Genomic DNA, 16248 nt, shown 5'->3' on the forward strand with positions numbered 1-16248 from the left:
GACCAAAGCTGTCACCTCCAGGTCTTGGCTGCTTTTAAAAATGCTTTTTATATTCAGAATGAGATGAATTGAACTCAAGAACGTTTAAAGCCATCAAATCTCAACAAAGTCTTTGGGAACACAAGCCCCAAAGCACCCAATGCACAGATATGGCAAAAACCTTTGGTGAAGAGCGTGCCACCAAGGAGCTTCCAGCTGTGTGTGAGGACTCAAAGCTTCTGTAGCACGGTGGAAGGAAGAATTGCTGTCTGCAGGCATGCAGAATTTGAATACCAGCTACTATGAAGAACGTTCACAGATATATTTGTTTATATTAAGCTCACTGACATGAGGGCAATTTGCTGACTTACGTTGGCGGGTCTGATTGTTCAGGTTCCAGAAGAGTGAAAAGCAGCCTCTGCCCTTCAATATTTATCATAGAAAGTCAATACGGAAGGGCTATGGAGTTCAGGCAAACACACTGCACACTCCACTTATCAGTGGGGCTTATTTCATGCTGAGGAATAAGAAATCCTACTTTGTGCTAGATCCTGCCTACTGAATGATCCATTTTCCTTCTGGTACAAGGTTGTAGGTGGATTTAATTTCTTTTAAATCAGAAAGATGCAGACAAGCTGTTCTCCAAAAGCCTCACATTTCAGGTTACAAATTACACAGGAGAACATTTAAATATGAAAATATTTACCCATGGAGCAGGAAGATGACTTAGCTGTCAGACACACGCAAACCTACACCTGAAACTACGGGAGGATGATACACATTTACAGTTTGAACTCTCACACAGAAGCCCTTCTGCCTATGGCTCCCAACATCCGTCCCACACACCCATTTCCAGAAATGTACCAAAGCTGCCATTAATTCCATGGAGTGATTCAGGTACTTCTGTATCCACTTTCCACACCAAATGGCAGCCACAACTGTTACCTTGGTCCTCTGGCATTTAGAAGCTGCTTTCTGAGTTTAGCTGTGACAAGTGTAAGTAGCTGGGGCTACTTAGTCTTTAATTTCAAAGTTCTGTTCTTCCCTGGCATTTTTACTGTGTGTGAGCTGTGCTTTTCCTCTGCTCCTGTCCCACCTCCTAGTCTTTATTTGTCCGGCCCAACGAGCCATGTGTGCACAGGCTGTTTGGTACCCACCACCCACACCACCCTCAGCCACCTCCTGTGCTTGCTCAAGTCTGTGCTAATCCTTGCAGCCCACAGATGATTTTGCACGTTGTCTAAGACATGGACTTGAAAAACCAGCATGAATGGTGCTATTGCTACAGCAAATATCTTGCCCGATTGATCTCATTACTGTATTTGCTCTTTCCTGGATGCAACATGCTGATCTCTGAGCCAGTCTATGGCACATCACTGCCCTCTCATCTTCAGCATTTTAACTAACGAGTAATCTTGTCCCAGTCTGCTTTATCAGTGCTCTCATTTCCTTTCCCTCTCTCTATACACAGAGATATACACGCACACTCCAATTTTCTGAAGAGCCTCCATGACTGCTAAGTAGGAATACAATAGTTGGAAGCATTTCCCCATGAAGGATTAACACTCCTTTTTTCTTAACAGTCTTCACAAAGTGACATTAATTCTTTAGCTAATGTATTAAACTTACCGGAATTCTAACGGACACAAGATAGCAACATTCACCATCAAAAGTATACAACTTGTTTTAAAGAAAACCAATCCATCCATGTCAGAAAACACAAATTACTGTAACTAGCAGCTCTGCCACGAGACTCGATGACACGGGGCATATAATAGCAGTTCAATAAAATCTGGACTGGTGCTTACTACAACATACAGCTGCTCGAGATGGTCTTTGCTAGGGTTACTTCATCAAAAGTACTATGATATGAATTACTTTTAACTAAACTATATAATGAAGACATCTGGAAATTTCTCGTGTATCTACAGCATCTGGCATTTGGGGCATCACGCACAAGTGGGACCCAATACTGAATCATAAGATGTGCCGCAAAAGCACAAGTTGATCCAGACATCCTATCATCAAATATTTCTTATATAGGAGATGCATTTGAAATATTACTTTTTCCAAAATGACTTTGCTTTTCTGGCTTATGAAGGAAATGCCAAGCTATTTACAGAGGGAAAATAATACGAGAAGCGCTCTCTTCCTTTATTATTATCCTTCATTTCCCATTAATTAATCAAAAAAAAAGCCTTTAAAATGCACTTTTATAGTTTAACTATGTCAGTGTTTAGCATTCACATCAATTAACACAATGCAAGTGCAGATGTTTGTGGTAAAGAAGTTCAATTGATAACCAGAGAGCAAATGAGCCAATTACCATATAAAATAAGATTTGTAATGGAAGATTATGTGTCCCGGTACCAAACAGACAATTAAACTTCAAAGAAAGCTTGGCAGCTCAGCCTACTCCTCTATTCTTCTCAATGGCAACAGACAAACGGCGACTGGCTTGCGCGATGCTCGCAGGATTCCGTGTGCAGCACAGCACCCTAGGAGCCTTGGCACAATGCATCTGCCTCCCTTTGCAGACAGAAGGACGTGGGTGTAGAAGCAGCAAAAGGCAGTACAGGTCTGCAGCTCCCCTTTGGTGCTCATGCACCAGCTCAACCCAACACAAAGAAAAATGCTGTTATGCGTGGGTTAATTTTTACATGGTCAAGCGTTAGACACCTCTGAGTAAACGTGAGGAATATTAAAGAAGCATCAGCTATGCTGAGCCTTACAGAAACACTGCATCCTCAAATGTCTTTTCAGTGGTCAGTGGCTCTCTCTCATTAAGGCAGAAAGAGAACAATTTGGTGGCCTTCGGGGCTGCAGTCGAAAGAATCTATTTTCAATTGAGCCATCTGTACTGCTGCAAATGAGAGGGAAATTAATTACACCCATTCTTCCTCTCCAGCTCCTGAAAAGCTCTGCTTTCAGTCTTACAACCGTGGATGGAAGAACAAAGGTTCCTGGCTTCACAACCTTACTTCAAACATGAAACCAGAAATGTGAAAGAAGCAAGAAAAGGCAACACTCAAGTTCTGCACCATTAGAAAACCCGTCACTTTCTGCTTGCTTAGTTACAAGTGCAGTGAGACCTCTCCCACAGCACTCACATCGCAGTGCTGCTGCTTCAGGCAGTCACTCGTTTTCACACACCTTGCCCCTTCCCCACAGTCAAATCCTCATTTTGCCCCAGGAGAAGGAAAACATCAATGGTGGCAAAGTCGTATTTGCTGATAGTGGGGGAGCTAAGAAAGCCACGCAGAGGCAGAGCCGTGGACTGATGCATGAAGGTCACTTGGGCCTTCATAGTAAGAAAATAATACAAAAATACTCTAAGAAATCTAACCTCCTTTAAAAAGAATCCCCAAATGAGCCAGGCATTCTGTGCCTGCATCCCTCAGACAGGCGGCTGAACTGCCATCTCACTTCCTCATAGGAACAGAACATGACCTGTGTAAGAACAGTCTCATTTGAGTGCAGCAGGAACCAGGATTGCAAACTGCTTCACAAGGACTTAACCTCTTTTTAAACAAGCACTAATACTGCTGTTTGGCACAAGCGTAGTATCGCACACAAAAATCACACACACACAACTGCAAAAGTAGAGGCCTCTATTGCATTGCGTGGCTGTCCTCCATCACAGGCTGCAGCACCAAAGGACAGAACTGTAGCACCATACATCCAAATAGCAGTGGCTGAGGACACAAATGAAGCAGCCACTGCTGCCTCCAGTGCACAAAAATTGGGAGTCTCCAAAATCACACTATCAAATAAGAATCCTTACCGTCTCTTTGCTCTCTTACATATACACCTCATGACTCAAGGGTTTCTCTGTCCATCAGTGCTCACCATTCAAATACAAAAGCAGTTTTGGAACCCAGCTATTCCTGCACACTCCACATACTGACACACAAACAAAGCAAAATAGATCCATTTTCACAGCATATCTCTGATATCTCCTTAAGCACTGGTGCTCAAATGACTTCAATTTTGTAACTACGCTTCGATGGATGCTGTGGGTAGCATCCCAGTCTTGTGTTCTGTTTTGAATGAGTAGATGCCCCATCCCTGCAGGCATTCAAGGCCAGGCTGGATGTGGCTCTGGGCAGCCTGGTCTGGTGGTTGGTGACCCTGCAGATAGCAGGGGGTTGAAACAAGATGAGCATTGTAGGCCTTTTCAATCCAGGCCATTCTATGATTCTACAAATCAGCATTTCAAATGGTAAGACCAGAGGAGTTTTAACCTTTCCTCCTTGGAGGACAAGATTTTCTGTTAGGTAAATCCTATTTCAGAATCCTTACAAAGTTAATATTAATTTTAACAACAGAAAGTTTGTTTATGAGCAGGATGTAACTGGAGCACGATGATGACAATGTCAATCCATTCAGCAGCACCTGGAATCAATATTAACACGTTCAGTGGTACCACTGCAGCACACAGACCTCCCCCAGCACAGCCCGTCTGACGGCCAATTACAGCTCACACTTCTGCAGACAGCACCCTTCCAATTTAGTAAGGCCTTTGCCATGATTTGAAACACTTTGTTTTGTTGTAAATTCCCCAAACCAATGGATATTTTAGCAGGTAGCTCCCTTTCAGACCACACAGCATCACTTCAGTGCTTGAGTTGAGTTTGGTTTTAAAGTTAACCAGAGAGAAAACTGCATTACAGTCAGAGTGCGTTCTACTTAAACTAACATCAATTTCCTTGGCTGGTTACTGAAACCAACTCATTTCTGCCAGCCAATTGCCACAACACAGCAGGCAGACTTTGATGGAAACGTTTTAAATTATTTGCATTAGCATATTGCTTAGGAGCACCCAGGGAGCAGACCCATTACATTAAAAACAAAGGCAAATGGTTTAAGTATCACACAGAATGCAAACAATTAAATAAAAGAAATTAAAGATAAATTTTCATGTTAAATTATTAAGGAGAGAGCAATCCACTCTGTTACGTTTTACATTCACCTAAGTCTACAAATAAGTCTCCTGATTGTGGTATTAAAGAGTAATTACAAACTACTTAGAAAGCCTAATGGCCTTCTGAAGCTGTTTGTTTCCAAAATGACTCTGCTCCAAAATGCCATCCTCCACCTCCTGCCAATTCCTGCCCAACACAAGGACCACACACAGACTGAAGCCTGACGGTAGAAGTTTCAGCTGTCTGTTCATTCTACTTTATTACAAATCATAGAATGGCTTGGGCTGGAAGGAACCTCAAGGATCACCAAGTCCTACCTCCCTGCTGCATGCAGGGCCGCCAGTCTCCATACCTAATACCAGCCCAGGCTGCCCCAGGCCCCATCCAACCTCCAGGGACAGGGAAGGGCATCCACAGCCTCTTCGGGCAGCCTGTTCCAAATGAGCTGGTTTCCTTGGATCATACCACAGAACAAGAGGAAGCTGCACTTAAAACAGAACTGGGGAATTGCTGATTTTCTTTCTTGCAAATGTCAAAGGTATATGGATATGTACTTGATAGAAAGAAAGAAAAGGACTTGAAGCCAAATCTATGCCTCGGTAAGGCAGGAGTCTTCCCAAGCTCTGCACAGAACTGTCATGTCCTTAAAACACACTTAATATGCAGCTGGAAATTCTGCACTGCAAACAAAAGCTGACAAAATGGAACCTTTTAGAGAAATAGTCACAGAAAACTGTCAAATGAATTAAAAAATATCAGCGTACCAAGACATACAGAGATGATAAAAATGTAAACTAGAACATGCACAGCATCTGCCACTGCATGAAAGCCAAAGTTTATGAACAGAAACTGCAGTCAGAAGATGACAGTTCCTGCGGCAGTGACATAAGTAGGTTGCTCCAAAAGTAATGCTTCCTTTTTATTTCCATGAAAACTACAATGGATACAAAGAACACGATATCTCTATTCGACAGAGTAAATTCTCAGATACAAAACACCCTTTTTCCAGCACAGTCATCACCATTAGCCAGTTCATGTGGATGAGCTATGGAGACGCTAGTCAATTCATGGTGTAACATCAGTTCATGGTGTGACAGTTCAGCGTGGCCATCTGGAATATGGCTTGTCCTTCATGTCACCACTGCTGAAATGCACCACTCACCCCTCACTGTGCTCACATCCACTGCTTGATTGTATTGGTTGTTAATATACAGATGGCAGAAAATGTACAGAAGGAATAAGCAAAGGAAAACTCACCAGTGGTGGTGCCTTGGCTGAAGAAGCTGGGGCAGTCCTCACTGGTGAGCGATCTCCAAGAGATCCTGCTTCAGTGGGAGTCAGCCCTTAAATGAGGTCTCAGAGGGGATGGAGTCGAGCTCCACCCCTTCTGGGAGCACAGCTCCATCACTCTCACCTGTGCTCCCACAGCTGACCCCATACTTGCCTCAGTTGATTAATCAGAGGTTCAGGCTGTGATTACCAATCTCCCATACACTTGATCTTCAGAAACATTCACCAAGCATCAATGAATGTCAATAGGTGCCATTTTTTTCCACATGGAGGAATTCAGCTTCACACCTTTGCTCCATCCACACCTCCATGCCAGACACCATCCTGTCAGTGTGTCCCTCTGGTGCCATCTGTCACACAGCAGTGACACGGAATGGGACACTGGTTGGAAGGTTCAACCAGTACGAAGGTGTGCACTGACCTACCACCAACATCCATCTCTGACACTGTGGGCCAACATAATAAAACAGGAGGTGTAACTTTCAGAGCAGCCCTTGCATTACCTCTTCTTACCTTGTAAGACAATGCAAGTATCTGTTTTTAAGAAACAAATGACCGATGGTGCTTTTGTCTTAAGACAATTAAAGCAAAAGTACCCTGAGGCCAACACTTTGCTACACATGGGATGCTCACCAGTCTGCATTCTCTACTCCTTTAAAGGATAAGGCAGGAAAGAGGGACGGACTGCTTTTACATTCTAGAAATGCCATCTCTGGTGGACTATCTTAAACCAGTCAGATTCTGCTCACCAGCTGGAAAGGCACAAATGAGCAGTCAATATTCCTCCTCACATGGCTGGGCTGGCGCTTTGCAACTTCCTTTTGGAAACTGCTAAAGCATGAAATATTCTTCAGAGGCCAGCACCTGAATGAACATTTTGGAAGAGGAAGAAACTAAAACAACAACAACAAAAACCCACATTAAATGATATTACAACTGCTGAGAAATCAGATGAGGGTGAATAGTACAGAACAATTACAATGTAAAATTATCTTGATCAATTGGAAAAGAAGAATAAAAATGTCAGGATAAAATTCAATAGATGTGTATTTCTTCTTCAGAGAGAAATAATAAAGTGTACGTTTATGGAATGGGAAATTATAGCAATAACCTTTGCAGACAAAGGTCTCAGAAACAAGGATTTTACCAGAGATCATAAATATGGCCATGACCTGAGCATGACTTCAAAATCCCACCGGCACGAGCAGCAGTGAGTACACAGGCAGCAGTTCCTGAGATTCCTCTTCCATCCAACACCCGGCAACCCTCAGCTGGCCCCGCTCTCTGAGTGCCATATTTCAAGGCAAACATGGACTCTGATTTACAAGAAAGCTCTGTGAATGATCAATGACTCAGAAAATTGGCTCTAAAAGAAAAATGGAAGCCCTGGTTTTGGTTATTGGAGAAAAGGCAAGACTAAGCAATAATATAATGGGAGACCTCAAATAGGCAGGAGAGCTTAACACATCAATACTTGCTGTAGCAGAAAAATAAGATGTGTATATAAATATCATTCTTGCAGAGTGAGAGCTCTCACACAGGAGTAGATCTAGATTCTGCCCTATTCTGAAAATGATAACACTCAAAACAATGCATTGCAAGGCTGTGAGATGCAAGCTTGGCACCTGGATTTGAATGACGATGGAGATACATATCCACAAGTAGAACAGTCCGGGAATATTTCCAGGTGCAGAAACACAGCTGAAGAAGCGCTGAGCGTACCCTACACACCAGCAGTACTTTTCTTTGTATTTCTCACTTGCGTGGTGCCTTTGCAGTTGCAGACCTATTCAGGACAGTAACTGCATGCTGACATTAGGGCTTCACCAAGATTGCAATATCACCCGCACCTCACTTACTCCCATCCCTATAAAGGTAAGTGCAAAAACTGGACATGGCTGTCAGCTGATCTGTTGGCAATAGCAGGATGCGTTTAGAAATTAAACCATCATATCTAACCAGTATCTGCAGATGCAGCATCTGCTTTGCAGGGCTTTCAAAGTCACTGTGCTCTGATAGCTTGCGAACAAAGGTTGCTTATCAGTAGGACGCATCCAGCAACAAAGAAACCCAGCAAAGGTTGCACAGTGCCACGCAGCAGCCAACCGCAGGTATCAAGGAAACAATTGTGAGAAGAGCGAAAGCATAAGCACAATACAGCTCCAGACATTCTCTTTGCTGATAGGAATCCCTGCAGGAGGGATTTCCTGAGAAAGAAGAGCTGCCTTTAGGTTTGTTAGTCCTCGGCTGCCCCCACTGCCATCTGCTCCCAGGGAAGCCATCAGCAGCCCCAACACGCACAGCATTAAGTTCCAAACTTCAGTGTCACTCCCTGAGAAAATTCATGAGATGTTACGTTTTCTGAAGACTTGCATATTATTACCTCAGTACTTTATGCTTGCATAAGGCCAGGCAGTTTAGAGCCCGCTGCCACGCAAGCAGTTAGAACTACCTTTACCTGCACGTGCTGCTTTGCAGTTGTTTTACTGCGTCAGTCCTTCTTGCACAACAAGGCAGTTCTGCAGCACTCCCTCTTCCAACCCCACTCCACTCTGAACCAACAGCAGTGTTTGCCACATCACAGCCCTCCTTTCCAAAGGACTCACAAAAACACTGAACAGTCCACAGTTTCCCAGACTTCCCCTGAAAGCCTTACAAACCTGATGTCACATTGACCAAACATCTTCTGTCTGATTTCTTTCAGACTGATTAGCCAACTTAAGCGATAGGTTACACACAACACGCAGGATTTCACACTTAAACTCCTTGAGAAATGTTGAGTGGATGCCATCTGGTCGGCCGATTTGTTACTGTTCACTTTGTGGATTTGCTCTGAGATGCATCCCGCTAGCTCTGCAGCTGCAGGTAGTTTCTCTGACATGCCTGCTTGCTTTCAGAAAGAAAATAAAACAGAAGCTTCCAGCTCTGCAAAGCACATGGTTATCCAGACTTCACTTTTCTGCTTCAGGCCATCTTCTCACCTCCTTCCCTTCGTGTTCAGTCATCTGTTGACCCCATGTCTTCTTTGACAGGCTTGAAATTAATATATTAGATCTCTAAGTTATTAGCAGATCCTTCCTCAAAAGGTCTGTACTACTTCAGTTGCACATAGACGCTTTTTGCTTACCCTACTGTTACCAGATTTATGGGCTGGTAGGGGTTTTTGCGGAATCGTTTCAGACAGACATTAAGCATTTGCAAACCCCATACAGTTCCTTAAACAACTTCCATGCCAGCTGTCAACCTCCCTGAGATGCCCACTGCCAACAAGGCGTTACAGCCCTCACCTCTGAACTTGTGCCACTTGGACAGAGGTTGGCTGGGTCACAGGGAAAAAAAGACATCCAGCAAAAGAACACAGCTGGGCTCAACTCACTAAGCAGATCAAGGAAGAAACGGGCTGCAGCCAGGAAACTGCTACACACGTGTACCACCAAACCTGACCCAACCCAAAGGGAGGGTGCAGTGGAGCCCATGAAAAGCCCAATCCTTCTTCTGACCAGCCTGTCCAGGAGCTGAGCTGCTACTGCAGAGCCCAGCACACAACTGCGCCTCCTGGGGAGTGCTGCTCATGTGTAGCTCCTGCCCAAGCTCAGCTGCACTGACTCGCTTGGTGGGTGCTTATCCCCATTCTCCTCAATGACACAAATAGGTGAAGAGCATGCAAACCTCAGAGCACTGGGTCAATCTACAAGCAAGCATTTGAGTAAGCATGCTGTGTTACCTTAAAAGCAGTGTAACATATCTTGTTTCATACAGATTAAAACCAACCAGGAGGAGATTCATGCCACCTCATGGAGATCCACAGGTGGACAATAAGCACAACCCAGAACCATAGCTGGCCAGTGTGCATAAAAACAACATGCAACTGGGAAAGCAACACAGCAGACAAAGGTTTCCTTTCAGACAGCAAAACAGCAGCACATGGGCACTCTATGTGCCTGGTGTCCTGCTTACAAGATGGTGTAGATAGAAACAAAAATAATTAACTTTAGCCCCTGTAAATATTAGGATAGATAATGACAGAAGCATTTTTTGTTTTACAAGAATTTTCTGTATTTTGTAAATTTCTCTGAAAAAAACTATTTAGCTGCCAATGAAAATGGCAAGCCATTCATAATGAAAACTCTAAGAACAACACTGGTGGTCTTATGGCATGAGACTTCTGGCCATGTGTAATGGCCAGTGCCCAGGTCAGTTACTGGTCAGTTATCCTCAGGGTGCCAGCCCCTTGAGCTGTAAGACAGGAATAAGGAGCAGAGGAACCCCAATGCAACTTAGGAGGAAAGAGCAATCTGCTTCTCCAGCTGGGCTGCCACAAGTCCATGGGCCCAGGTGGGACCTACCTGAGGGTGCTGAGGGAGCTGTAGGAAGTACTCAGCAAGCCACTCATACATCAGCATTTATATCCAGGTGGTCATCAGCAGTGCTTCTTGGGGGTCAGTATTGGGACTGGTCTTGTTTGATATCTAGATAAGGGGATTGAGTGAACCTCTAGTTTGCAGATGACATCAAGATGCCGGGAAGGCCCTGCACAGGGATCTGGATAGTCTGTGTTGAAGGGCTGAGGCCAACAGGATGAGCTTCAACAAGACCTGGTGCTGGGTACTGCACTTCGGTTATAACAACCCCAGGCTTTGCTACAGGTTGGGGCAGAGTGGCTGGAAAGCTGTGCAGAGGAAATGAACCTGGGGGCATTGGTTGACAGCCTGCCAAAGCCAGCAGTGTGCCACCTCTCAACTGCTGTGCTCTGTTTTGGGCTCCTCACTGCCAGAAAGAAATCAAGGTCCCAGAGTGTGGCAATGAAACTGTTAAGATCCCAGAACACAAGTCTCAAGGGGAACAGCTGAGGGAACTGAGATTGTTCAGTCTAGAGAAAAGGAGGCTCAGAGGAAACTGTATTGCTCACTACAGTTTCCTGAAAGGAGGTTGGAGGGAAGTTGGGGTTAATGTCACAGAGCAGAGGCTGGTCCGGTGTTATGTTTTGGTCTTAGGGAAAAACAATGCTGATAACACACTGATGCTTACAGTTGCTGCTAAGCAGAGATGCACAAAGCCAAGGCCATGTGCAACAAAGGACCCAAGGAGCAGAGAGGGAACAGAATTAGGACAGCTGACTCAAACTGGCCAAAGGGATACTCCATACCGTACGAAGCTGTGCAGGAGGACTTCTGAACAGGGTGGGAGTTCATCCAGCTCTCTCTTTCTTCTGCTCCTTGGGGGGTAGCTGGGCAGTGGTCAGCGGGTGGTGAGCAACTGCTTGTGTATCACTTGTTACATAAATACGTAGAAAAATGTATATGTCATAATTATTATCCTTTTCCTCTTCTCTCTCAATCTCACTGAATAGTTGTATCTCAATCCATGAGCACTACTCGTTTTTTTCTCTCTCTGATTCTCTCCTCCATCCTACTGGGAAGGGGAGAGTGTGAGAAAATGACTGTGTGGCACTGAGCCACCTTCCAGGTTAAACCACAACACTGAGACATCAGAACAAAAGGAGGGCAACAACGGAAGAAATTCAATGAGAGGTGCCCAGCACTGACAGCTTCCATCCCACATCCCCAGCAAATGGATATAAACCTCCCATTCTCATCTGTCCCTGCAGTGCAGCAAAGAACCCCACACTGCTCAGCGCACAGAAGACAGGTAGCTGTTATCCTTCTGGTTCGAGTGGCAAAGATGAAACTAATCCAGCTTTGGACAAGTGACAGTGCTGTGACCTGGGTCACTGCCAGACAGAGTGCGGAGCTGCTGGATCACAGCTCTAAAGGGACACATTACAAGATGCATATTCTGAAAAATCAATGTTTAAGTGTCTCAAAATGGGCGCTAAAACAGCTGGATGCATTTCATCTTAATTTTTCCACGTCTCAGACAGTTTTTAAAATGGATTCCGTACCACTTCATTTCAAAGCGTAAAAATAGATTCATTAGTGGTTATGAATGTTTCAGATTCCATGGTGCCAAGTGAAATAAATATGGATTGGAACTGAGAACTATCATGGTACTATCGCCTGAATAAGAAGAAAAATCGAACTAGTAACTGTTTTACCTGTACATCAGTATTAAGAAGTCTGCGTACTGCACAAAGCTGTGAGATGCTGGGGGGAAACAGGACCAGAACAATTCAGTTTGTGTTTTCATAACTTCCCCCTGTAACAAGGGGGAAGGAGGAGATGATGAATTAAAGACAGCCAGCAATCTTAGCCCTGACATTTCCCATGTTTTGAGTATTTGCCTGTGCGGCCTTCACTGTGGGGCAGTACCTTTGTCTGCAGGAGGCTGAGAAGCTGGCAGAGGCCAAAAAGAGCACCATTTTAAGATAACTCCTAATATTTAGCTGTTTACTTACTGAGTACAGATTGGCACAGATCACTTGGGAGAACAACAAACTAGGTCTGCAAACAGTGATAGTAATTGATTGGATCCACTGCTCCACCACGTTCCTCTCATCTCTGCTGTAGTGCAATGTGAGCTTCCGAGAACTGGGCACATCCCCACAGCAACCACTCATTAGGAACAAGTATTTTTTTCTGCTCGAGTCAGAAGAAGAGATGGCAAATTCATGTTATTCCATTTTTTGGGTTCCAAAGACAAATCCAGCACACTTGCTTTACATGTCAATTAAGAGTTACCCATTTGCTTTCATTTCCAGATCAATGTATGCAAGCCTATCCTCACATCAAAGTCTCTTCTAATTTACAAACCCTCAAAATAACCTTAATTACAATCTGCTTCAATAACAGCTTCCATATAAAGGAACAAGTAAACATCCAAGACTCTGCGGACCGAAAAGAAACAAACAAAAGAATACAATAAAGGCCTACGAAAATTGTGTGTCCTCTGATGGGGGAATAAGAACCAATTACTTCAACCTTTTCCTATGCAGTAGAAAACAAAAAAAGAAATTAACAGTGACTGGATTTGAAACTAAAAGATCTCGTTGGCCTTCGCAGTGCGATGGGATGCTGTGGGTACAAGATGGTTACATTCGGGTGCTATGGACAGACCAACAGTAAAGAAATCTATTGGAAATTGCTGAAGAATGTAGAAGCCTCACAAAGCTCAGAAAATCCCAATGCACAAATAAGAATGAGAACATGCTCAAGGGAAGCACGTATATTCTTGCAGCTTCCTTAAACTCTCTCAGCCATCTACTTGTTGGGGACAAGACAGCAAAGAGAAGAGCTTGTCAGTTGGACTGGTGTGGTCATTTAGGTATTTTTTAGTTCGTGTCTTTCACAAAAGCGTGTGCACAATAGAACTGATCTGTCCACAGTTTTATCACTAAGATGACTTGAAACAGATCATCATCATGGCCATGGGAGGAGTTAGAAGAGGACAGATGCGGAACATCTTTCTATTTATCTATGACCGAACAGAAACATCACCCCACGCTGTATCACAACGTTATGTTCCAATCTGCTCTTGTTGTAAAACATCAGTTCCTAACAATTTAACCACGTTCAGACACAAGAAAAGAACTAATGAGGCAATCTAGTTTTGAACTGTATTATCAGGTGCACAATAGCACACTAAATTATCTTTCAGATTTCCAGAGTTGTTAATGTTGGAATTTACAGACTTAACTCTCATCACACTGCAAGAATCAGTTCTGAAGTGGCAGCTCCACGTGAATCCAAGGAAGCCAAACTGCATGCCACAGTGTATTCTCCCTTAGCAGAAGGTTAGCTGAGAGGGCCATGGCTTGCAGGAAGCTCAGCCTTCTCAGTGTAAACCTAAGCCAAAATAACCAAGTCCTTGGATTAATATCTGCAATCTGAAAGTAACAAACTGACAGAAGCAGAAAAAATCTGCATGATTTAGCACGTTTAGGAATTTGCCAAACGCCCGCATTTGCAGTTTGCTTATCTTGAAACTGTACCCAGGACAAAAGCCATCGCTGTGTGTTATGGCAGCTCACAGGGAGCAATAGGAATCTGGGCAAAGCACAGACTTCAGAGTCAAGGGCTTTAGCAAAATAAAGTCCAGTAAGTGTTGGATTCCTTAAGAAATCACAGAACTTGAGATGCAATTCTTACTCAAACAGATTCTGTAAACTGAGCCTTTCAGAAAATAATCCCTCCTAGCAATCAGGAACAGAAGACTGTGGAGCAATCATAACACTGATGCAAAGCAGTAACTGTTCATAAATTAGGAAGAAGTGATGAAAAATCTGAATTATTCTCATTTCAATGTATTAAACAGAAACCACCATATCACAGATAAAGCAGCTGAGCAAGACCAGGCCAAGAGCTACACTACTCCCCTCCATGACCATCATTCTTCTGCACTTCTACTTGGAAAACAATAACCAACAATTATAATCCACTACGAAATTAAAGAAACCAAGGCTGAGAGCTGCAAAGAGAACTACTAGCCTAAGATATGAAGTCACTATATGTTGTTTTCCAAGTACTCAAACTCCTGATTTAACATCACTGTACCATTACCAGGTTGACGGCAGAGCTTTATGAACAGTATTACAAGATAAAAGAGGTAATGGAATCCACCTAAGCAGCATTACAAAATCTCTATTTCTTCAATTCCATCATGCTTGCTTACAATCCAGCTACATTTCACAAAAGTTAATTGGCAAATTATTTAAATCCTCAGTTCTCTTTCTTATAGTCCTCCAAGTTGATGCCTAACTATTGCAATTACAATCAAAAGAGGGAGATTAGCAACTCTGACAACCAATCCTATAACGGTTAAGTACGCTAATGATAATTTAAGCAAATTAGTACAGCAATAGCCATGCAACATTCAGATTAAGCTTATGACTGGAAGGAAATCTACAGTTAAACCAAGGACAGATGCGCTTCGTGTCAGGAAACCTCAGGAGCCTGATCTTGTACAGCAAAACCTCTCGCTCTTCACCTCCACAAAGCTTCCAGTGATTTTTTGTTTGTTGTTATTTTTCCTCCTTCCCACCCCATACTTACTACACTTGGACGGCATTCCAGCTTACAACTACTGACTCAGTGTGCAATGATTTGGGCCTTACGTATTTTCTGCATCAAAGGGAATGCAATAAGATAGTACTCACACGTTCTAGTTTTCTACTACCTTCTCACCAGGAAAATGAGAAATGGTTTACGTGCCATTTCAAGTTGTACTCAAGAAAGCAATATGGCAACAGGTAAATGCCATAATTGAGAGCTATGTTGTTGTTGACACTGTCTGCAAACAAAGTTATTAATTTTACATGTACTGAAAAAGAAAATTGATTTCCCAAAAGGAGAGCGCAATGGCATCCTTTCAAAGAATGAGCCTCTCAAGTGTCACCAAAGGGCAGAAATCACACCTGCTTCTCATGCGATACATCGTGATTCCTCAGTTTCTTTAGTTCCTTTATCAAGTTGCGTTTATTGGATAAACTAAAACTACATGGTGTTTTTTCTTTTAAATTATTCTCGTCATGAAGAGAAACTCATTAACTGCAAGGCTGTTCAGGGAATAAGTTCACACTGATAACCCACGTCCTTCCAACAGATTTCTGAATTGTTTCATCTTTGTAACTTTGGCATATAGTTCCCTACCAAGGGCTTCCAAGGGCTCTGGTCTTTATAATAAGGCATCTACGTAAGTGTAGCATCTAGCTCCCATTAGAGAAATAAATTATCCTGTGGTATGAGAGTCAGCTTAACTATCATGAAAATTTAACTTAAAAGAAAGCATGCATCTACTTTACGTGATGGTCTCTCCCTAGAGACTTGTTCAGTAATGCAGTGCTCTTCAGCATTTCTATTTCAGAATAACCCTCAGATTTCATCACAAATCTTGGGGGGTGCAAAAACACTGCAGGAACGTCTTTTGGAATGGCAGAAAACCTCACAACTGCAACCTATAAACCTAAGAATCAAACTTAGAGCTTGATTCAACCAATTAAATGTGGAAGGATGACCCTGATAAACAGACAAAAAATACTTGCCATTTAGGGCACGATTTCTATAAAAAGAGTTCTCACTTAGAAGAAGAAGAAGGCATTTTAATGAGCTTCTTAGTTCACACATTTAAATTCCTTGGAAATCTTTCACACTTGCAATTT

The 16248-nt window shown here is 43.2% G+C and overlaps 1 protein-coding gene across 8 annotated transcripts in view; it reads right to left on the bottom strand.

The window, feature by feature from the left end:
* NEO1 (neogenin 1) overlaps positions 1–16248 on the bottom strand; it is a 171742-nt gene that overhangs the window by 67229 nt on the left and 88265 nt on the right. The gene's annotated exons all lie outside the window — the stretch shown is intronic.

This window comes from Excalfactoria chinensis, chromosome 10 (assembly GCF_039878825.1).
Source record: "Excalfactoria chinensis isolate bCotChi1 chromosome 10, bCotChi1.hap2, whole genome shotgun sequence".
Taxonomy (NCBI): domain Eukaryota; kingdom Metazoa; phylum Chordata; class Aves; order Galliformes; family Phasianidae; genus Excalfactoria; species Excalfactoria chinensis.